General features: G+C 41.0%; 1 long non-coding RNA gene across 2 annotated transcripts in view; it reads left to right on the forward strand.

Annotated features, from left to right (window-relative positions):
- LOC107313379 overlaps nt 1–22,452 on the forward strand; it is a 175,209-nt gene that overhangs the window by 60,839 nt on the left and 91,918 nt on the right. For both annotated transcript variants that reach the window (XR_004307159.1, XR_004307160.1), the window contains exon 2: nt 4,278–4,398. This is a non-coding gene — a long non-coding RNA (uncharacterized LOC107313379). The remainder of the gene's footprint in view (nt 1–4,277; nt 4,399–22,452) is intronic.

A 22,452-nucleotide genomic window follows, 5' to 3' on the forward strand; every position in this document is an offset into this window, starting at 1 on the left:
TTTTACTGATTTCTTTTGCCTTGTGTTTTCTCTCACAACTTAGCTAAACCTAGATTTAGAAGAAGAAAAAAAACCCACACCTGAATAAATAGAAAACAATCTGATTTATTCCTTTCTTTTGCTAATTTCTTTATGGAAAAGAGGAATGGGAATAAAATCATGGTTGTATAAATCTTGACCAAGGAGAGGACTGGACTTGATTTTATCTAGCAGAAAATACGTGAAGTATCCCTGTGGCTCTTGAACATCCATCTTTTCTCATGATTGTTTGAAAAAGGATACAGTGAGCTGTGTTATCCACAGTTATGCATCTGAGAAGGACTTACCTATCTGCCCTGTCCTGCCTGCTCTCTGGCAGAGATGAGCCGCCAGGACAGAGTGGAGAGAACTCTAGCTGGTGAGTGTGGTCTACTGGGAGAGGCTGCCAGCAAGCAGAAAGAGCATAGGGCAGCTGAGACAGGAAGGTCCAAGGAAAGCAAAAGTGCTTGTATTTTTTTGTGGCAAGAAATGTTTTAAAGTTGTTGATCTGTAACGATGTAGACTAAAATTCATGAATCGTGTGGCCAGTTTCCAGATTGATACCTTCAGTTTTTCTTTTATTACAAATTCTCTGCATTTTTGTAGGGGACATCAATAACCTATATATTATTTTGAGTGAACACGTGTAGGTATTTTCTGAACAAAACTGCTGCTTTTATTCACGAAGGATGGCAAGCGTACTCTTAGTAGGCAGTTTTCAGGCCTGGAGAGTTCAGGAGATGGTGAGGCTGAATAAGTTTATCAGACCAAGCTGGGCATAGTTGGATGTTGCAGAGGCAGCAGGGAAAGAGGATTCTGTAAACTGAAGTCAAAGTCAAGTCATTAATATATAGCTAGATATATATGTGCTTATTTAGTTTGAATCTGTGGTTGTACTGTGAGAAGAACTCAGCAATTCTCATTCCCGTCATCTTATGTGCTGAAAGGAAATTACGTCTCCAGAACCAGGCTAAAGTTGCCTTGGATGAACACTTGGAAGAGAGTTTGTTAATCCCCTTCTGTTGGAGTTAGTGTTTTTGCTTGTGTGTGTGTTTTGTTGTTTGTTTTTGTGGATGTTGTTTTTTAGAAATTCTTATGAGTATTCATCTCTGAAAAGGTTTTACAAGAAATGGGTTGTTAACCTCTGGCTATGGAGTAGGTCATCTTCAAAGCACCTTATGAGCAGAGGGTACGATAGATACATTAGTGATACCTCTGATCTACTTGCAGAGTGATTCAGAAGATGGAGACATGTTTGGCTTTTTCCAGTAGTAATGGTGGGTTGCATGAAATCAGTGATGCACAGGTGAAAGCAAGGCAGGTCTCAGGTATGAACTGAGCAATCTGTAAATGCAGATAACGTGTAGAGGACAGGGCAGAGGCACAGTGTAGTTTCTCGTGCTGTGCTGAGGGAAGACAGGCCTGAATAGGTTTGCTGTGGTCTTCAAACCACTATAACAAGATGCTGCAGATTAAAAACTATTGAATATGCAACAGTGCTCAATCACCCTCATAATGAAGAATTTTTTCTTGTGTGCAGATGGAAATTCCTGTGTTTGAGCCCTAGGCTTATAGAGAAGAGCAGAGCCTCCTCCCTCAGTGCACCAGGCCCACTTCCTACCAGGGCTGGAGTCACAGCTCAACCCCCTTTGGGGGCTGGCTGAGGGCAGCTGGGGAGAGCAATATTGTCCTTTCTTAGACACAGAAGCTGTAGTTGAGTCTGTCAGGAAACAGGTCTCCTGGATGCCGACCTAAGTACTGGGCAGGATCTGTCCCTAAACAAACCAATCTTTACCTGGCTGTTTACAGCTCTCCTGGTTTATTTAATGAAACTTCCTAGTAAAATAGAGCAGCTATTCATATGCCCCTGACAACAAACAGTCACGAAAATTGCCTTTGAATATCTCTAATTTGTCTGTAAGAGTCAGAACAATGGCAGAGAATAATGACAGAAATTGCTGCAGACAAAATATAACCCATTTGAAAACTAATATTCAGCTTCTATCACCAGGAAAAAAACTGTACTGGGGGCTGGGGGGGCAAAAAGCAGAGCCCTCTGGTAAGACAACTTGCGCTCCCAAATTCCTTCTGTCAGTGTAATGAGGGACTTCACCTTGCTCTTTTCTCAAGCACTGTTATTTACACAGAAAATCAAAGCATTTAGTATCAGCGTAGACAAGCTGTCTGCAGCAGTACCTCACCTGGAGAAACCACAGGAAAGCTGTTTTCTTCCCATCTGCTTCATGCCAATGCAAAACTATCCTTTTCTGGAAGCTAAGCGTATCGGAAATAAGTACGAAGAAAAATCTACTTGTGCCTCTACTTGGCTCTTGTGAGGCCCCATCTAGAGTACTGCATCCAGGCCTGGGACCCCCCAGCACGAGAAAGACACAGAGCTCTTGGAATGGATGATCAGAGGGCTGGTACAGCACTACTATGAAGAAAGGTTGAGGGAATTGGGCTTATTTAGCTTAGAGTAGAGAAGGCTCCTGGAAGATCTCATTGTGGCCTTCCAGTACTTGAAGGCAATGTATAAATGGGAGGCGGAAATGACTGTTGACGTGGATTGATAGTAACAGGACATGGGGGAATGGTTTTAAACTAAGACAGGGGAGATTTAGGTTAGATATTAGGAGGAAACTTTTTCACACAGAGGGTGGTGAGGCAATGGCACAGGCTGCCCAGAGAGGCTGTGGATGCCCCATCCCTGGAGGCCTGGGCAACCTGGTCGGGTGGTTGGCAACCCTGCTAGTGTCAGGGAGTTGAAAACTAGATGATCTTTGGGGTCCTTTTCTACTCAGGCCATTCCGTGGTCCTATGATGCCTGAGCCAGGTTTCTGCTAAGACTAGGAGGCCCATAGGATTTACAGAAGAGTACAACTGGCTACTAGTGTCACATAACCTTTAATGAGTTTTGTATTCCTTAGTCTAAAATCTAGAGCCAGGTCTTAAAGAATTTGGGTGTCTAGAGGAGTGTCTATAGAGTCCTGGGGTTTCTTGATGGCTGATTTTACAGGTGGGAAAAAGTGAGGAGCTGTTGTTAACCCTTGGCTGTATAGAAAGCCACAAAGCAATGCCAGAAGCAGACAGACTTGTGTGTGCCTAACTTCCTTGTAAAAGTAAGAATTGAGTTCCTGAATCAGTTAAACACTGCAGCACTAGGCAAAGTGATGCTTAAGTACTTGTAAAACTTGTGCCTTGGAAACTAGATGGCATTGTAAGAGCCCATGCTTAACACAAACTGCATGCTTTTGTCCAAACCAATTCAATAGGGCTTTGTCCGATATTACTGAACGTGGGGGTAACTGTCCTCTCAGTACAAATGAAATGTATTTGGCTCTCCCTCCATTTTATAAGGAGATAACGGAACAAAGGATTGCTGCAATTTGAGGGCATGAACCCTCATTTTCTCTCCAGTCCACCTAAATAGGAAAGAATTTCTTGTTGGCCTATGATCTTCCCTTCTGCAAGTCAAAGCCTTTTGAGTTCCTGCTGCAAGTAATGACAGTTTACTCACAATTTTTCAGCTGCATATGATACCCAAAATTGGCCCTCCTGTTGTAATGAAAAGCAGCCTGCCAATACAGAGGTCCTGTAAAAAAAAAAAAAGCCAGGCTTTTGTAAGAGAAGAGAGTGTGCCTGTGGTAAAGCTCCTGCATTGCTGTTTCTCTTCATGCCTCACCACAGGAGCAAACCAAGGCACTGTAGACTACTGTAAAGTGTTTACAGAGTGTTGCTTTTTGACAAAAAATGATTGTCAGGCAGTGACTGTATCAGTTTTTTTTAGGTGGAAATAGTGGTGTAGAAGGATTTTTTTTGTTAGTTTTTTTTTTTTTTATAGACAGCTGTCGGTCTTAATTGCTCTGAAGCAAAAAGATAACAAGAAAACCTGCCACCAGAAAAAATAAAAGCCTGAATTTTCTGATATTTGGGACTGTAAATCATGGTGTTGTAATACTGTGCCTCTCTGCTTTATTTTTCCTTATCAAAATAAGTGTGTCTGAAACAACTTCTTAGTTGTGTTGCTGTAGATAACAAGAATATCCAGTAAATATCTCTGTTAGGCATTGATTTAATGTGAATAGAATTTAACCTACATTCAGTATCCAGTATTGAAAAGTTCTTTTCCTAGGTAAGCCTGGAATAGTGAAAAGTCAGTTTGATCAATGTTATTCAAGGGAAGCTGAGAATCCATATTCATAGGAATTTTTCCCCGCTGTTTACCTTTATACTCTGTTTTGTTGTATTTTTTTCTTCAGGCTGTAGACCAAATGCTGTTTTGCTGTCTGAAGAGATCGCAGCAAAGGGACAGTATTGTTAAAGAGGAGCGATTACATGGTAAAAAGTCATAAAACCTTCCAGGATTCAGATTCTCAGGGGGTAAGTTTATCAATTTAATTGAATTAAAATATTCCAAGCTGTTTCTTCCTCTGCCACAGTGCTGCAATTCCCTGTGCAGGAGTGTCATGCATTGGTGATGTTGCAAATATGCATGCATTTATAATGTCATCACTGAATAAAGAATGTTTATCCTAAACACAGACCGTAGAAGGAAAAGCTTTCTAATTGGATTTTTCATTTTTATAGTCTCAGTTCTCTTTTATGTGTTGAATTTAAGCCAGACTGTTGGAGGAAGCAAGAATCAATAGTCCTAACCAGGAGCAGCCCTGGGCACAGCCTGTGATGAGTCTGATTTTTTTGTTACATTTCATACAGCTGTACTGCTTTCTCCTCTTGGGACTAATCTGGTCTTGTTCAGCATCTTCATCAACAACCTTGATGAGGGGATAGTGACCACCCTCAGTAAGTTTGCTGATGACACAAAGTTGGGAGGATTGGCTGACACTCCTGAAGGCTGTGCTGCCATTCAGCGAGACCTGGACAGGCTGGAGAGCTGGGCAGTAAGAAACCGGATGAGGTTTAACAAAAGCAAGTGTAGAGTCTTGAACCTGAGTAGAAATAATTGCATGCACTAGTACAGGTTGGGGGAAGAGCTGCTGGAGAGGAGCTCTGCTGAGAGGGACCTGGGCATCCTGGTGGATGACAGATTGACCATGAGCCAGCAGTGTGCCCTTGTAGCCAAAAAGGCCAGTGGCATTCTGGGGTGTATTAAAAAGAGCATGTCCAGCAGGTCGAAGGAGGTGATCCTCCCCCTCTACTCTGCCCTGGTGAGGTCTCATCTGGAATATTGTGTCCAGTTCTGGGCTCCCCAGTACAAAAAAGACAGGGATCTCTTGGAAAGCGGAGGGCCACTAAGATGGTGAAGGGCCTGGAGCTTCTCCCCTATGAGGAGAGACTAAATGAACTGGGTCTGTTTAGCCTTGAAAAAAGAAGGCTGAGAGGGGACTTGATCCAGGTTTATAAATACCTGAGGTGTGGGAGCCATAGTGGTGAGTCTGGTCTCTTTTCAGTAAGGCGTGGGGACAGGACTAGGGGTAATGGGACGAAAGTACAGCATAGGAAGTTCCGCACAAATGTGTGGAAGAACTTCTTTACAGTGAGGGTGACGGAGCACTGGAACAGGCTGCCCAGGGAGGTGGTGGAGTCTCCTTCTCTGTAGATATTCAAGACCCGCCTGGGACGCCTACCTGTGTGACGTGGTGTAGGGAGCCTGCTTTGGCAGGGGGGTTGGACTCAATAATCTCTAGAGGTCCCTTCCAACCCCTATAATTCTGTGATTCTGTGAATCCTCACCTCAGACATTGTCATTTGGTCTCCTAAGATGCAATTTCCCAGTATCAACCAATTAACATAGAGACATTCTTCTTCTCATTCTGCTTGAAGACCTGAAATCATTCTCTGCTATACTTTCAGAGCAGCCCTTGTACTTGCTACAATATCCAGAATGATGGTAAAGACTCCTAGAGAAATATGCTTAATGATTTTAAGCATTTTTTGTAGATCCAAATAAGTACCTTTATAAACACTTCACAGCAGTTTAAGGCTGTTGTGGGAATATTGCTGTTTTCCCCATGCTTATTTCAGCTTGCGCAAGTCATTATTTTGGATCTTTTCACTGTTTTTGTTTCATGGGTGATTTTTACGATGGTTAATAATTTCCTTAAGTATGTTGACACAGGTGATATGGTAAAACAAGTGGGCTCATCAAGTCACCAACAAAACAGGCTTGTTTTCTGTGTAATTCCTTTAGATACGTGGAAAAACAGGAGAGATGAAGGTGTATTACTCCAAGAAAATGTTTTTTGGTCTTTATCTTCTACTGCCTCCTCTATACTCTGGAGCATATTTCTAGAGTTGTTGGAGCAAAATGTGTTGAAATTAAGTAGAATTGTTTAGTGGAGGAAAATCTCAAAGATTGCTTTATTTTATTTATCTATTTATTTTACCTTTGCTAATTTTCTTGCAAATTTAAGACCGTACATGATTGTATCAACCAGGAGCCAAGGTACTTGACAAAACCATTACAATTGTATGATTGTACCTGATTGTAATGGTTTTGTCAAGTATCTTGGCTCCTGGTTGATCCAGGGGTTTTAAAACAGACTTCTAAGCCAATGGTATATTTCTTATGAAGCTGTTCAGCGAAAGCCTTTCCACAAAGTGTGAATGCATAGATAAAGCAATAAGTGCTAAGGGGTTCTGGCTGCTATAATATGCTTTTTGTTTTACATGGGTAGAAGGCAAAGCAATGGCAGCTTAGACACAAGAGTAGGATATTTTTAGTTACGGAAAGAGCAGTGTGGAGTGTAACTGCTGATGAAACAAAGGATGACAGTTTGAAATCTTTAAGAGGATATAATGTATGAACCTGTAGAAGGAACAGGATAAGAATCAGTTATAATATTCCTGGTAACAATGCTGAATTTAGAGACTGCCTTTGACACAAGAATAAGCTGATGTGGACACCTTGCAAATTCCTATCATATTCATATGAAAATTCCTATAAAAGAAAGTAACAAGCATTTTACAGTGAATAAAAGCAGTAGTGATGCAAATGTCCTTTCATATTTCCCTATACTAATGGATTCAACAGGCTCTACAGAACTGCAGCACAACGTGGGGTTACTATTTCCTCTTCACCTCAACCGCTAGAAGTTACAGCTCCTGACCTTTAAAGATTAGGAACAGTAAAATGCATTATTAACAAGTAGTAAATTAACAAATAAATGCCCCCCTGATAAATACAAAAAATAATGTTTTGAAATACTGCCACCTTCTGATAAGTTTGGGACAGTTAACTGAGTTGTAAGTAATTTGTCTTTTTTTTTTTTTTTTTACTCAACAGTAATTACTTATTTCCTGATTTAATAATGTTAGAACAATGTTACACCATCTGTTGCAGTGCCAACTTTCACTATATGTGAGACTACGTGTATAGCAGTATAAAGCAATGAAGGAAACGTACGATTTCTTACACTTGGTGGGAGAGACAGCCAGAAACCTGTATGAAGTCAGGAAAAGCATTTCACTGCTTCATGTGTGAGTTTCAGAATTTAAAACCACAATGCCTATGTCTTAAGTTAAACATACATTAAATCCATTGCGGAATTGTGGCTAAAATATTGGGATGACCTGCAGGATAAGCTTGGCCATCCTGTGTGCGGTGTGTGTATGGTGTGTCTTAGCAAATCGGATTTCTACTTTTTAGCCTTCAGATATTTGTCCCCATAGCACCTTTGTGTATATTTCAGTTGTCCAGATGGTGTTTTATGTGTCCAGCCTCATACCATTACTATATTACTTAAAGTTGGCAGTGATGCTTGGAAATAGCTTTCCCCAAGCTGTCTTTTCTTTGCGGAGTTCATCCAATTTCAACTCTTTGAATGTCCTTTGTGCTGTGACAATACATGCTTTGTACCTAAACGGCTACTACATCATTTAAATTCTCTTGATAGGAAAGTCTGCTTGGCAAAGACAGTAAGCCTTTAAAAGTATCAGAAATTAATACAAAATTTAAGCTAATGTGGCCTTAAAGTGTCTTAGAATGTGGACAGTCCAAAAACTGCATTTCTTTTGATTCACTTCAATTTCCTTAGAGTCTGTTAGGCTCCATATCATAACTGATCCTACTCAGAGCCTCTGTGACTGGGTACCATGTATGGCAACTGTGGAACGTGTAGTAGGAGTAGGCAGACATGAACATGTGCATTGCTAACTCAGAGAGGGCAGTGCTTGGGCAGGGAAAGCACATCAGCTGTCAGTGAGGATTTAGACCCTTCTTGCAGTCATTGTATGTGTGTATACATTTTATTTACTTTCTCTTATTAATGTGCTTCTCACACTATGCATGGCCTTGTTTCTGGCTTAATTTTATTTTTATTATTACTGTTTGCTTTCAGTTTTCTACCTTGGTAATATTTGAATTGGTTACCTGTTCTCAGTCTACTTTTGGGGGTGAGAAATCAGGATTGTGCTGCATTTCCACAATTTTTTTCAAAACCACATAACCAACCAAAGGGTTCAAACCCAAATCAGCAGGCTCTCTTTCACTAAATGCAATGGCTGAAAATTGAACTCAACTATTTAATTGTACGTCAGGGAACCCATTTGCACATACTAAAGGAAAGTATTCTGAAACCAGGCTTCAAAATCTCTTCTGCTTGTGGAATGACTTGTGCTTTGGCTTTGAAGACTCCCAAGTGGGTAAAGTATCTTGTGTTCAGACAAAGGAACCAAGTCCTGCAGCAGAACTTGTGCTGCAGTCCTGCTGGTGTTTGACAGGTGGATGACGTGCACTGCAAGGTACAGGGGAAGTGCCTCGAGTCCTGTTATCACCAGAAATGTTCCACTGGGAGAGGTGGGGGGGGAAGGAGTTGTTTGTGCCTGATTCACAGCTAGTTGTATTTTGTGAACTCCTGTTCTGCTTAAACCTTGATTTTTTTATTTTTTTTTCCCCCGTGAAAATGATAAATTGAGGATAACCAAGTATATACCCTTTGGGAGTTTGTTGCCAGGTCCTAGAGATCTATTGCAAAGCTTTAGATCAACTGGAGTGTCATTACAAGCTGAAAATAAGAACTCTTTTCTCATAAGAGAGAGGAGTATGCTTGACTCCTAAACATCTGCTTAATGCAGAACATGGAGCTGTGCTGCCTTCTGTCATTCCGAAGAGTGTATCTTCCTGACTTGTGTCTGAATGTGGGCTGCTTCTTTCCAATTTAATACAGAAAAATCTTTTCTGTTGAACAGTAAAATTTCATCCCTTGTGTTTCTAATATAGGACTATCCCAAAGCTGACTCTCAGGGCTTCACAGACTCAGATGTGACACAAGCTGTGCAGCCAGATTTGATAGCAAGCTCCAAGTGTCTTTAAAACAGATCTCAACCATATGCATGACGTGCCACTTCTGCTGTAGTAGTATATTGAGCTCAGGAGAAGGTGAGTAACATGATTGCCTTCAGCAAAATTGTCAAACAAGGAAATCTTTTAAAACTACATAGAAGGAGGAATGTAATAAGAGCCCTGGAAGGCAGAGGCTAAGAGAAGAAAAATTGGCAAGGAACATTAACATATACTTTTAACAAGCCTTTTCACAGAAAGAAGAATGACCCAGAGATTTGACTGTTGCAGTTCTTATTTCAGTGAATGGATTCTGTATGTGCTGCAGTGTAGGAAAGAAATGCCTATTCTATGTTATTTTATGTTTCAGCTTGGAACAGCAAGACGAAGCTTTATTTAGACTATTGAGTCCAACCTCAGAATAATACAGTGTGTTGAGCTTCCAGGAAGTGAAAAGCATGCAGAGCTCACATTTCAGATAGTTTTAAGGATAACTCCTTGCCTGTTATTACTGTATGTCATACTAGACATTAGTTATTAGAAATGATTTGCTACAGTCTGCATTCATATTACCTCCCAGGGACCTTTCAGACTGGATTTATGGAGAAAGATGCTTCCTTAACCTTTTTTTTTTCCCAGAGAATATTACAGACTGTGGGACAAATCAAGGTTTGATACAATAAGGACTCCAAATTTGAAGTGCTAGCTGATAGAATAGTAAAAGAGTGTACCCTCCAGGGACAATTAGGCATAGCAATCCGCAGGGATTGTTGTGTCTTGCAGCAATTCTTGCTGGTAGTGGAGGGATTATAATTTGCTTTATGATAGAAACTCTTGCCAGTGAGTAGCAGTCACTTAGCTGATTCCTTGCTGCTAGGAGTTTTGTGGAGACATGGCACGGGTATGTGTAAAGAGTCCTGGGTGAGCTGCAAGCTGTGGATCAAAATCATAGAATTGCTCAGGTAGGAAAAGACCTTAAAGATCATCAAGTCCAACTGCAGCCTAATGATACCACCCTAACTCCAACAACTCTGCTAAATCATGTCCCTGAGCACCACATCCAGACGGTTTTCAAACACGTTCTCAGGGATAATGACTCAACCACTTCCATGGGAAGCATATTCCAGTCCATCGTTTCTAGCTAAGAGTGGGCAGTGGTTTCCTGGGCTGAAACGGTTTAATATAAACTTGTAAATGTAAGCCTTCAGGTTTTTTATAAACCTGTGAAATAAACGCAAGTTGTATGTTATTTGTGATGATTTTAGTTGTATGCATGGAGGCTCCGTGCTACACCATAGCTGTTTCTGGCTGTCATGTACAGTTCTGGAAAGTGTTCTTTGTCTTTCATCTTTCACTGCAGCCTTTGTCTGCCTGCACATCAAGTATCTCTCAGATCATATATAATAGCAAACCTTTGCCCCAGAGATCTCCTGTGGGTGGCTTGCTCTGAACACTAGTTTTTAGCATTGCCTTTTCTTTCTTTTCAGGGTTTTCCTTGCCCTTTGAGAAACATCTTGCCTGATTCAGGTTAAGTCACCCACCCTATGTCTTCTTGCCCAGATCTTACCTATCCCAGATGAGCATTGGTCAACAGCCTGGATCCCATGTATCTCAAGATCATGGGAGGTTGTATGACAGGTAACCCTCCTCATGCAGGGAGGGCAAGAAAGTGGTGAGCAAGGCTTTAGCCTTGGATACACCTGGATAAGTTTTAGCTGCCTGGCTTATTGTAAAAGCCTATTGCACTCTGGTTTGTGCTTCTTCCTGTATTACAATAACACAGACCTATGTGGATGGATGAGAAAGGCTTTTCTTATGGAGATATGTGAATAGACAAGTGCCCTAATTAACAGCAGAGACCATCAGCAGTGACCTTCCTTTGTGAAAAGCCCTGGGGTAGAGCCTGAGGCCATTAAGATAGCAAGTGAATTGCTAGGCTGTTTGACCTACAGTTCATTCCTAACATGAGCAGTGAGGATGTGAAAGACCCGTGCAAAATGTTCATAAGGGCAGTAGGGTTTGCAGCGACTGTTTAAGCAGGTGCAGAAGTGCAAGCATCACTTGTCCCTTCCAGAGAGAAAGTAACAGAAGTCTTTTGTACCTCTGAAGATACAAGCAATTGTAGGGGCGTTTTAGTAGCCCCTAAATATTCCGGCATGCAAAAGCCAATGCTTTGTTTTCAAAGCACTGACTAAAACACTCCGTTGTGCTGAACTTTGAGTGGAGGTTGCTCTTAAAGCTCATTTTTGATTACCAGCTCACAACAGAATCCATTATTGCCCACTTTTAATGCCAACTATCAAAACCATTTGTTTCCACACATTGCCAAGTGAATAGCTACAGATGTTTATTGTGCTGAACACAGCGAGACACTAACAAATCTGCTGTAACAAGAAGCAACCCATTGCAGTAGGAGAAGACTCTGAAACAAATATCTTTAGACATCAGTCTGAAATACAGCCTTCTGTCATGTTTTCTGCACAGCTGGCAATTTTACTGTATGACACAACAAATCTCTGTGTGAAATAGTTTTTTTAATTCTCTACAGGAAAAAAAAAAAAAGGCATGCTGCAGTAGAGTGTATCAGAATTAGAGCAAAGGAGTGGACGTTTACCTGCAGACCAAGCTTTTGATACTGTTTTATTCTTCAGGTTTATAAAGCTAAGCCACACCTTTAATACCATATGTACGCTGCTCTGAAACATAAGTTCTCAAGGAGCGACTGAATTTTGTGTTGAGGGACATGGTTTAGTAGGAGCTATTGGTAGTAGGTGAATGGTTGGACTGGATGATCTTTTAGGTCTTTTCCAACCTTAGTGATTCTGTGATTCTCACCTGGTATGATTAAGTGCAGTGCCAGGCATGACATTTTAAGTAGCCCTTTGCTGACAGAAGGATGCTTGGAATTCATACTAGATCCTTTCTAGATGCTGGGGCCCCTTCCAGCTAGCCCTGTCTAGCTGTGTTCTTCCAACTCACCACAGCATCTTACTGAGTTCCTGCTTAGTTTTCTTTGTAGATTCTCCTATCCCATTTCTACTGTTGATATGGCACCAATGCCATTTCAGTACGAAGAACACAAAATTCTGGCTTCCACCATAAGCAGAGCTGCAACTGATTAAAAGAAAGCAGAGAATGGCTAAGTCATTGTTTTTGTTTGTTCAAAAATGTAAAGCTAATGAAATCTCTGTCTGTCCCTTCTATACGCCCTCACCCTCCTCTCTGATAATTTTTGGGCCTATTGGCTAATCTAACCAAGAATAGACATATAGACAGAGATCTTTTGGATACTGCAAAAATCATAGCAATACCTTTGCTTACTTGGTTATCTATTAGAAACAAAGGTTACTGTGTAAACCTGCCAGTTACCACACATTAGTGAACTCTCAGGAAGGAGATGTAGTCCCCATTGCAGAAAAAACTTTCCAAATTAGACAGCAGAGTTGCAAAAAAAAAAAAAGTAAAAAAACGAAAACAAAAAAACGAAAACAAAACATGGCAATGTCAGAGTAGGTGACCTTCTGACTGTTAGTTGTTCCTGTGTGGGCCAAATAACATCCTTTTTTCTCCTCCTACAGGCTTTTTTTAAATAAGTATTGTTTTGAGGCAAATATCTGATGTACCATAATACAGGTCATGTGTTGCAACACTGGCAATGTTTTTTTAACTACTGAAAGTGAAGTTTCATTGAAGTCTGCTAGGAAACTTTATTTGATGGTATCCTTGGGGTTGGCTAATCTTTGGATTGATAGATGTCGGTCTCCATAACTGCACGGACTCTGCAGCGATGTGGCTGGAGTCTCTGCAGCTTCTGAGTTAGTCTGCTAGAGGAGCAATGGGAACCACCACTCTGATAAGAAGGAGGTGCTGAAAAGAGCTCATGTTTTTTTTATAGGTTTTTCACATTCTGCTGTTAAAAAAGTGCGGTTTCTTTTTTACAGTGATTGCAAGTGCTTGGCCTCATCTCAAAGGCGTGGTGCCATCCTCATTTCAATTCTGTCTCTTCTTTTACCTGTGTGGCTTTCACTGTGCCTCTATTTGTGATCCTGTCTTAGCTCTGAACCTCTCCAGGGAAACCCTGCATAGTGAGCAGTTACATTGGTTTGTTTCTGTAAAGTGAATATAAAAATTAATGCAAAAGAGTAAACCCTAAAGATTAAATTAAAATAACGAAAGAGATATTACTCTCTAAAAGGAAATGAATTGACAACATTAAACCAGAGACCATGAATTATATTTTCCATGGAGCTAAGCTCCTGTTAGGCAGCTGTTTAAACAGAACAGAGGCACTGAAGGGCTCAGCCTCACTCTGTTCCTATGCTTCTCTGTGTGAACGACTTGAAGTTGCCAGTTTCTAGATTTGGCCCTTCTGCACCTTTTTATTTACACTTGAAATCCTCATTGTAGTTCATCACTAATTGAGAAGATAAAGCCAGAGAGGACCTAGTACAGGTATTGCTATGTGTGAGCAGACTAGTGATGGGGTGGGGGATGGGAGGAGTAGGCCCTATCCTGAAACAAGCACTGATGGGGAATTTTCTCCATCAATGTTGGAATGCAGTCTTAATCCTGAAGAAGTCTGTTGCTGGGCCTGACTTCAAAGTTTTTTGTTAAGTGACTGTAGTCTTCTCATGAGATGCATATTTGATCATTTTTCTGAATGTGAATGGATTTATAGTTCCTCTTTAGGCATTTCTTCCAGCTGAGACCTTGATAGTTCCCAGTATTAGATTAATGCTGAGCAGATGCAGTTCGTGTCCATGCTGCATGAGAAAACAATGTCCTAATAATATTGGGGGATGTGAATTAATTACCAGTTATGACAACTTTGTTCCTTCTTACTCTGGAGGATGAAACAAGGATAGGCTTCTGTTCTTTGCATAGAAGCATTCACAGGGTATGGGACTGCCTGCATATAATGTGGGGGGGTGCAGCTGGGCAAATTCTTTAGGAGTTGTAGGTCAGTGTTTGAATATCCAGGTGAAGTAAAGTGACCCCAAGATGAGAGGGTATGTGAGGGACATTTATAACTCATAGGGTTGAGTTGCTGTTAAGTCTGTAAAGGACTGAAAGTATTTTAATATGACAGTCTCATGCATCTGGAGAGAAGGGCTATCTGAAGGTAAAGATGCACTCACATTCAGCTTTCGACACTTCTGTTTTACAGTACTTGGCAGGTCCTTCCTGTGTTGTAGCCATATTTGTAAAAATGAAGACTTGGAAAAGATAACTAATATCTGTATGCAGCCCTGTGGTTACCCCCATCCCTCGTCTGCTCTTGCCCTGTCCCCTTTCACACAGGTCAGTGATGTAACCCAGTGTTCTTCCCTGTGCTGGAGGCTTAGCTCCTGATGCCACATGATACTGAGCATGCCATGGAGTTGACATGGACCAAGTGGGCATTAGTGAGCTGTTTATGTGTACATGTGTGGTGCTTCCACAAAGAGCTCATGCTTTTAGGTGGCTGGAACTGAATGGGCCCAGTGTGTAAGGCGTTGCAAGGTTCTTGGTTCTCATTTTTATGGCAGAAGGAGTTGTTAATTTGAACTAGTTGCTTGGGAATTTAAGAAAACATGCTTTATTACCTAATCTATAATAGGCGGGCACGGAAAAGAGATTAATTTTTGTTATTGTGCGGGACTGAATAATATAAGTACTGAGGCAGTTCAGTCTCTCCGTTATGCCCTAAATAGGTGCATCTTTCCCAGAGTGTTTGCATAGGCACTGTGGGAAATTGGTGTAACAAAATGGAGACTAACTGTCCTATGACTGCCCTTATCGCATTCACTGTATTCTGTTAGGGATAAGTTAATCTACATTCATCCCATGCAGTGGGTATGTATTCCTTGGAGTCATAAAGTGCCATCTGAAGTCTGACGCTGAGCTCTGAGAAAGTGATGTGTTCAAACACATGGATAATCGACCACTTCATGCTGTAGTGTAGACATCAGCATCGGCCTGGTATCTGAGCACTGCTTAACTGGGGAAGAGTTTTTGTTTTCTTGCTAAATTTTCCATAAATGTCTTAGAAAGCTGATAGAAAAGACTGATGGCAAGTCTCCAATGCTAGAGAGAGCACTTCTGTTCTGCTGGTGCTCAATCCCTTTTTCCAGTTACTTGAATGACTTGGTTGGTGTTTCCTGTGTTTGGAAAGTAATAATCAGCTTTTAACAACAACAACAACAAAACTCCTGTCCCTGGGCAGCTGCAGGAGATTGTATAATTTTCTGACAGTGACTTCACCTAGTCACGATTACTGAATCCCTAGAAATCTGTTTTTTTCAAGTGTGATATGTCCTCCATTAATGGCAGTTGCTCAGCAATAGTTTGATTCCAGGTAGGCACATTGTATCAAGCTTACCTTATTATGAATTGTCATGGGAAAAACAGTGTGCAGATGTGGTTTACTACATGATCTATGTGAATCGGTGAGTGATTAGCTCTAAGCGTACTGCATATCTGATCCAGTTATGAATACAGCCAGTTGTTGGGCTGATAGCTAATCTGATTTAGCAGACAATGTTTCTGAGCTTGTAGGTAATATATCTGGAATGGTGAATGACAGGTCTGACTCAGCAGTTGACTAACATTCATTCTGGAGTATATCTCCTTCGGTGGAGACTGTATATATGAACATACACGCACATGCATTTATATTTTTGTTAGCAGATAAGATTAAGCACTTAACAGAATTAATCAGTCCTACTTAGTATGTAAGAGGTCTTTTTCCTGTATATCCTGCCTTGCATCTGGCCATGATTTTATAAATCAGCTGCTGGGATGCATTCAAAGCATAATGGAAACCACTGACTTCAGGCCCTGTAAACCAGCCCAGACATTGCCACTCAGCAGACAAGGCTAAATGCAGTCAAATCTTTTGTATGCATGTCTGCACTGTGGTCCCTGGAGGTGTCCCAAAGCAGCATTTCTCTCCTTTCTTTGCAAGAAAGCTGTGCTCTGTTTTTAAAAGGGCAAAGTATGTAGCAAAGTTTGTAATACAGAGTGACAGTGCAACTCTGCAGGCCAGTTGGTACTCAACACTGTTGGAGTGTTCAGCATCTCCAGGACTGTGCTTGGGGCTAAGGAATAGTAAGAATACTGAAATGTGGCTCAGAAAGGAAGCAGAGCTGCTTCAGAGTTGAGCTGACATTCCTAGAGGAGCGGTAGGAGAGGGAATGCTCATCTGTTGAGTTAGCAGAATGCCTAATGGGAAAGGAATCCGATCATCTGATTAACATTGGCATAGTATCCTTCAGCAGCAGGTTGCCTCAGGCAGTGGGAGCAGAGCTGTTCATCCTGCACAGGTTTCATGTTGTTCTGCTCCGTTTAGTTTCTGTTTTGTTTTGCTTCACTTATTTCACATTTGGAGGAAGATATAATCAATAAATCTTGAGTACTAGTTGCTCAGCAGAGGGCTGCGCTCCTGCAAAGTGCTATTTTTATTCTTTGCGGGAATGCTTAGCTGCACACCTGTCTGCTTTTGCTGTTAGCATATTTGCTCTTAATGTTGCACTGCTTTTGATATCAATGGGAATGCTCTTGCTGCTGGTGGACATTTTTTGTTTTTTTTTAAAGCTGAGTCATACCTGTGCAAATCTCCAAATGTGAATGCTGCTGCTGAAGCTGCATGAGGAGCACCATCAACCCCGGGCAGACCTTTTTGCAGGTCAAAATGCTGAGTGACAAATGCTTTAGTACAGCTTGGAGAATCCTAAGCGTAGGTTTGTGTTACTCATCCGCTGTGTTCCAAGTTTCCTATCCTCGTGTGCTAAATCCAGTAGACTTTTTCCTGATAACCACAAAAAAGGAAATCTCTTGAAAGATTAAATGAAATATTGCTTGAAACAGTGCTTTGCTGCTTATATTTGTGCATAGAAACTTCACTGAAGCTCCTTAGAAATGCTTCAGTTCTCCTAAGCATGCAACCACTCCCAAATTAAATATGCCCATGCTTTCTCTGTTATGAATGAAACTAGGAATGGGAAACTTGCTCCCCCTTCCGTGAGTTTTCTGTTGTGGAATTCATTGTGTGGTGAGCAAATAGCACATCAGTGTGATAATGCTGGTTGTGAGCCTTTTCTCTGAGACTACTTGCTTAGCGTTTGACATAAATCAGGACACTTCTTCATTTGCCAAGGGAAAGCATATGCCAGATAGAGTTAAAGCACAGGCTGTTTACTTACCTGTCTTGTACTGTTCACCGTGAAGTGGGGGTACTTCACAATGAAGCATCTGTGATGTCATCGTTTCTTAAGCATTCATAGGAGCGGCAATGGAGAGAGCCCTCCAAGTTTAAAGCCTTCCAAGATTTTGAGCACAGTATAGACTGGAAGAGATACTGGAAGGTCTCTTGTCCAATCTTTTACTCAGGGTAGGTCCTATAAAAACAGATTGCTTAGGTCTTGTGGGTTTTGAGTGTTTCCAAGAATTAAGATTCTGCAATCGTTCTGGACCTTTGGGCCAATGTTTGATCACCACTGAGAATATCCCCACATTCTTATGGGATTAGTAGCAGAGGAAGCAAAAGTATTTAGGAGATACTGGTACTTCTATAGCACTTCTGTCTTAGTACTGGGGTGGTCCAAACTTCCTCAGGAGTAAAAGTAAGCAATACATATCCTCGTGTCTTCACTTAGATCAGAGATACCAGCTTCTGCTACACAACATCCAATATAACTTGGTGGGTGTATAACTGTCAGTTTTTGAAATGACTGCAGAAGAATTTAGTGATGACTATGCACACAAGGAAATCGTACCTTGCCTTTAACTTACTCAACAACAGCAGCTTGGGGGAGAGCTTTGAATTTGTATTTTTATTCTGAGTTTTATTGAAACTGTGGATAAAAATTAAAATAGTTGTCAGGTATCTTTGATAGCTCAGTCAAGTAGACACTTCCTTGCATATATATTGTGCTAAAGCAGGTTATTTATGGTGCAGTACCTGCAGACAGACTGTAGATTGCTTCATCTCAAGGTAGAATTCAAAGAAACTGATTCTGTTCTCAAAGGTTTCGTTATTCAAGGTGAAGTCTAATGAATTCTAATGTTTCTGTGTCGCCTTTTCATTTAAATAATATAAGTAAAATTAATTAAAGTATTTTACTTTATAAGCAATTAAATAATATAAGTAAAACATACAACTTCAGATCTTCCCTCCACCAATAAATGAGTTAAGTCAAAATTTTTAAAAGCTTATTGAAGTTGCCTGGTGTGAGATACTGTAAATGAGACTGATTTCCAGAGAAAACTTGTTCATACACCTTCTGTAAACTGTGTTCTCTTAAACTGAAATACTGACTTCTACAGCTTTTATTTCCTTTACACTGGCAAGTCTTTAAAATTGGAAATGAATGATTTCTTTTAATCTGGCCAGATATTGCAGTTCATTTACAGCTGTTGTCTGCAGAGGTAAGCTCTATTACTATAGACATTTTCATGTGCTGAAAATGTTGATAGCCACCCTCTCTTTCAGTATTGATGGGAATTGAGCTTACTATAATTTGCATGTGGAAAACTGCCTCTCTGTTGAGTGATTAGCACAATTTTGTCATAAATTGTATTTATACAGAAGCCTGACTCTTCCAAAGTAGATTTCTTCATAGTGCATACTGCATGCTGTGTCCCTTTTGAGGTTTGCATGATGTAGCTGCAATAACTGACAGCTGAAAACATCACTGAGAGACTGGCAGAAGTGCTGTCTGTGTAACGGGTGATAATCTAACTGTTCTTCGGTTTCACGTATTGAGCCACTGGGATAACGCTTGTTATTGGCAGCATCAGGTGGAATTGAGTAATGTGGTTTGAGTGTCAAAGGCCTGTGGTGCTGACTGGAATATTAACCATAAATCAAACACGGCACGATGGTGGCGCCAGGCTGGAACGTAAGGCAGGAGCTTGCAAACCATACAGTGCCTGCCTGGACCTTATTCTCAGAACTATTCCCATCAGCTTGCTGGATTGAGGACTGGGAAGCTAGGGCTCCAGGAGTGATTTACCTAGCAGAAAAGCAGGAAGGAGCCATAGAGACTGAACGAGTGACATGAGAAATGGTGGTGTGCTCTGCTGAGCATGTTCTCAGTTGTCTTGCAGCCTTGCCATGCGGCAGAGGCTGGTGAAGAGCAGGGAGTATCTCATCCCCCATTAGGCATTATCACTGCTGCGCCCATCTGGCTGCTGTTGTAAAATCTTTCTGCAGTGACTGGGCTTGCACTTGCTGTATTTTGTGGCATTTGCAGGGCTGGTGTTTAAAATACCCTTGATTTACAGAGTGCTTGTGATATTGTTTCCTGCAGCAAATAGTTCCTAATTGGAGAAGATAGACCATTGCCTCTGTTCTGGCTGCTCCTAGCACCCTGCTGGGGGAAGGTGTCTGACTCTGGACTCTATGTTACTAAATGAACCACAACACTGGGAGCTGTTGGCCGGAGAATCGCGAGGGCATGTCCGAATGCCTTGTGCAGTCAACTTGCTGATTGTTAACTTTAATGTTTTTTGGTCCTTCTGGATGCCACTGTCATGTATCCCATTGCCTTTGTTGACTGTCTTCCAACAGTTACTCTGGTGACAGGCTTGGCAAACTCTGTTTTCATAATTAGAACCTACATTATTTTAAGTTTTACGTGCCCTTGAAGATCCGTGAGTTTGGTTTCTTCACTGTGCTATACTGTGATGATGCAGAAGAAGCAAATGTTGCTGAACTGTGGGTTAGAAATCAAACTCTAGCTACCTCAATATGAACAACCTTTAGGGAAGGGCATTGCATTTTTATTTTTATTTTTTTTTCTTCTTTTTTGCAATTATGTCAAGTTTCTCAGCAGGGAGTCAGCTAACAATATCCAGAGCAGCATAGCAAGCAAGAAGCATAAAGACAGGAACTAAGCAAAATACAGAGATTTCATTGTAAATTAGTGTTGGAAATTAGAGCCAGGCTGTGAAAGAACCACAATTAAAATTCAGGGAGCAAAGAAGAGAAAGCTAACCTAGTGTCCCCTGCTTGGTGCACAGGGTTGGAAAAAAGGCTTTGCTGCTTTAGTATTCTAGCATAAATTGTGCATTACTGAGATTGTCAGGAATTTAATGAAAAACCAGGGGACTGATCCTTAACAGATGAAAATCAGTGTAACCAAGCTGATACCAAGGCAACTAAACTGATCCACGGGTGCTAAACGTGTGCTACTAAACTAGCAGCTCCACACTCACTATGCTAATGTAGATAGAGAAAATGAAGTGCCTTTTAGTTTCTGACAAGCCTATGTGTTGATTCTAAATTAAATGTGTCTGTTCAATGTGTACGAGCTATCTAAGAATAGAGACAATGCACTTGAAATTAACTCATGGGTGAAAGAAATAGAAATAGTTGCACAATAAATCAGATCAGTACAAGTTGCTTTTTCTTTTTTTGGGGGGATTGTTTTTTGAGATGTCTTCAATCAATTTGTTTTACCAGTATAAAACTAAATTGTTCCCAGGTTCCTTATGAACAAGAAAAAGCCAGAATACTAACCAAACAAAAATTAATGCTGGTATTCTAACACAAGAGCTCCCTAGAAACAAATTCAAAGGCAGAAAAACAAGAGATTAAAATATACAAAATACTGCAATTTAAGAGAAAATCACTGAATTATTGAAACTCCATAGAAAAGATGTCACAGCAGTGTTTCTAATCAGCCTGATTAAAAAAACACAGGATCTTTTTCTTCCCTTCCTTTGATGTCAAGAAGTGTATTGTAAGCTTAAAAAGATGTATGTAGTTCAATCAGATTGATCTGCAAAGTTCAAAGATACTGTAATTTTCTGAGTATGTGCGCTTTATCCCATGTGGTAGAAAGTATAGTGCAACTATACACCGTGTAATCCTTTTAATACTGCTGTAGGACTGCAAACCAAACACTTTTGCAGAGTGGAAAAGTTAGCATCCTCTGTAGAATAGCTCTGTGCTGACCTTTGTTGTGCTGTGTCCATGCCCAACGCAGTCTATGCATTAAATGTCTCACTCACAGGAGTGCTTTGCTCTCCCCAGATGATTACTTTTGTCATAAATTTACATGCAGACTTTGTGAGCTGTCTGATAACTGCAACATCAGCTGGTAAATAGGGGCTCGAGGGCAGCCTTTGGATGCCTGTTCTCCATGCAAGGATGATATCCTTGCAGCAAAAGAGGTACACAGGGCTTGTGAGGGCAATTTTGGTGAACGCCATCCAGTTGCCCTCCCTGTGTGAACGTGTTTGGGCAGAGCTGCCTCTGCAGGATGCTGATATCTCTGTGCTACACAATATGTAGGGGCCAGAACAAGTGTGAGGGGCAGGGGTTTGTGTACTGCCAGAGAGGCTCTGCCAGCGTCAAATTTTGCAGAAAGAAACTCAAGTTGCAGCAAGCGAAAGTTATTCCCATAATGGGATGATCCCAAGTTTTCCATGTATTAAGTGTTATATAACACAGAAAGAGATACTTCTTGCTCTAGTATGGAATTCTTACCTATGCTTTTGGCCGGCTGACCAGTTTTAATCATTTTTGCCACTGGTAGCGTACAGTGGATGCTTTGCTGGGACAAATACTTCTTGAACGAGCTTGCCTGCTGATGAGAGCATTGGATGTGACAAAGCTTCGAACCTCTGCCCCAGAATCTCATTTGTAAACGAAATGGAGAAAAGTCCAGAATTGTACAGAAGAAGAATTCACTTGCAGACCAAAGGTGGTAAGGCCTGGTAAAGTAGACAGAAAGGCAGCATTAAGTTGTGGCAGGTTTTGACAAGTTGCTTAGGGATTTTATGGCTTTGCAAAGGGCTGATTTTAATACTGCCAAGAAGAGATTCAGAGCTCTGCCTCCCCTGAAGACAAAACTGAATTTTAGAGCTATTTTTAAGGATTTAAATATTACAGGCTTTTCACTATTAGCAGTTTTTAGGTAGAAGTTACTTAAATATCTTTTTCCCCTAAAAAAGGTGTAATGGGCAAAATAAGGCACTTGGGTTCTGCATCTTTTTGTGAAATCTCTCCACATATTTTGGCATTTCTGTAGTCCAGTGGCTTGTCAACGAATCTGTAGAATGGACCTTGCTTGCTCAAGGTTCATAGCAAGGAATAAACTCAACAGACATAATTGGAGCTACATCTATTTACACCAGCTGAAAGATGTGACCCCTGATCTTCGATTACTCCGGCAGAGAGAATGCTATAAGCCAGGGATTTTTTC

This window comes from Coturnix japonica, chromosome 4, assembly GCF_001577835.2.
Source record: "Coturnix japonica isolate 7356 chromosome 4, Coturnix japonica 2.1, whole genome shotgun sequence".
NCBI lineage: Eukaryota > Metazoa > Chordata > Aves > Galliformes > Phasianidae > Coturnix > Coturnix japonica.